This window comes from Strix aluco, chromosome 18 (genome assembly GCF_031877795.1).
Source record: "Strix aluco isolate bStrAlu1 chromosome 18, bStrAlu1.hap1, whole genome shotgun sequence".
Lineage (NCBI taxonomy): Eukaryota > Metazoa > Chordata > Aves > Strigiformes > Strigidae > Strix > Strix aluco.
Genome location: NC_133948.1, coordinates 84,575 through 86,248, shown reverse-complemented (window position 1 = coordinate 86,248; position 1,674 = coordinate 84,575). Strand labels below are relative to the sequence as shown.

Sequence of the window (1,674 nt, the reverse complement as noted above, 5' to 3'; positions counted from 1 at the left end):
TTCTTTTCTTATCCTGCCCCCTCCTAACTCCTCTACTCTGTATAACAGTGTCTTCTGAGTCCTTTTGCGTACTCCACCGCACTCTTGTGGCACTTTAGCTCCCTTTGGATTTTGTTTTTTGGCGCTCTTCAGAGCACTCTTCTCTTACTCTCTGGCGTGTCAGCCTGCACACGTATGTGGGTTGGAACTGCCCTGCCTGGGGGCACAGCGATGTCGGTCAGGGGAAGAATAGCACTAAGAGTCTAGTTAATGTTGATTTGCCTGGACTGATTAGGTACAGCCCCCTCAGAGCAAGCAGCCCTCAGCAGCAGGCAAGGATGTCAAGGGGATGACCAGAGCTATCTGGGAGAGGCTGCGGGAGTGGTAGTTGAACAGATGGAATCTCAAAGGTGTTAAGGCTTGTGTGTGTAGGGCTTAATGCTGTTTTGTTTTTATGTTTTTTTTAATGGCAGGCTGTAATGAGAGCCTAGACGGTGTTCCTACATGGAGTCAAGAACTCTGGAATTGTTAAGCTGTCACTCAGCATCCTAAAAATTTTTTTCAGATCCAGAGGGACAATATATGCACCAAGGAGTGACAGAGGCAGCGAGCAGAGCACTGTAAGAAGGTGGGTCAGCGTGTGATGTTGGAGGAGTAGATGTGGCGAGGCGGTTGTCGGCTGGGTCAGGGTTTTCATGGAGAGAATCAAGTGGCAGCTCGATGAAGCATTTCTCTTTGGTTGTGCAGGCTGCCTTTGGAATCGGATGAGTGTTTGAGGTGAGCTGGGTAGTAGAGAGGAGGAGCACGGGGCTGGTGATTTCTCACAAGCACAGTGGTAGCTCTCTGTCTTTTGGTATCGTAGGTGCCACGGGCCACGCTGGCCGCAGCGTCCAACACTGGACTCTGCGCAGAGCAGCTGAGCGGAAAGCCCCGTGGCTGTTGAGGTGGAGGGTGTTGTGGCAGAGGTGTGTCAGCTGACGTGATGCTGACTGCTGGCACTGTTTTTTTTTTGCAGATGATGAAGAGGAACCTGGCAGCTGTAGGAATATCCTGGTTAGCTGATGTGGTTTTTGTTGAGGATGGATTCAGACCTCCGGCCCTCTGACAGCTGAGTTGAGAGATCAGGGACCCGCTGCCCTACAGTGTCTAATCTTGACTTCAGTTAGAAAGAGACTTTACAAAATGGAAACCTTTCTCAAGGAAGTTTCATTTTATGAACTTCCCATCAGAATGGATCTTCAGAGATGATGTATTTGGCAGTAGTACTCTTGGGCGGTGCAGCTGGCCCGACGTCCCTGCTAATTATGGAACACACCAAATCCCCCTCCCCTCATCAAGTTGTACGTGTGTATTTTGGAGATAGACAGTCTAATGGTATCAGCTCACAGCTGGGCGAGTTCAGGGAATGCAAAAGGAAAATCAAATACTTACGCATCTAATAAAAACGCTTCTATAAGCATATGCCCACCTTGACACTAAAGAGTGAAGGACTGAGCTTTATTCTTTATTCTTTGTTTTACCCTTTAAAGTTTTACACTTCACTTCTGATTTTATTGACCCAGCAAGCAGGATGTGCAGCAGCAGCAGCAGCGCAAGGGCCGCGGCGGATCCATCAGCCGTAGGTTGTGATGACGGTATGACCTCGTCCCGCAGCCTCGCAGGGTTCCCTCCCTGCAGCCCTGCTGTGAGGACGGG

General features: G+C 49.7%; 1 long non-coding RNA gene across 1 annotated transcript; it reads left to right on the top strand.

Moving 5' to 3' along the window:
* Window positions 1–617: 617 nt before the first annotated feature.
* On the top strand, window positions 618–1,459 carry LOC141931720 (uncharacterized). The gene is made up of 2 exons (XR_012625651.1): window positions 618–756; window positions 842–1,459. It is a non-coding gene; the product is annotated as an uncharacterized LOC141931720 (long non-coding RNA).
* Window positions 1,460–1,674: the final 215 nt, after the last annotated feature.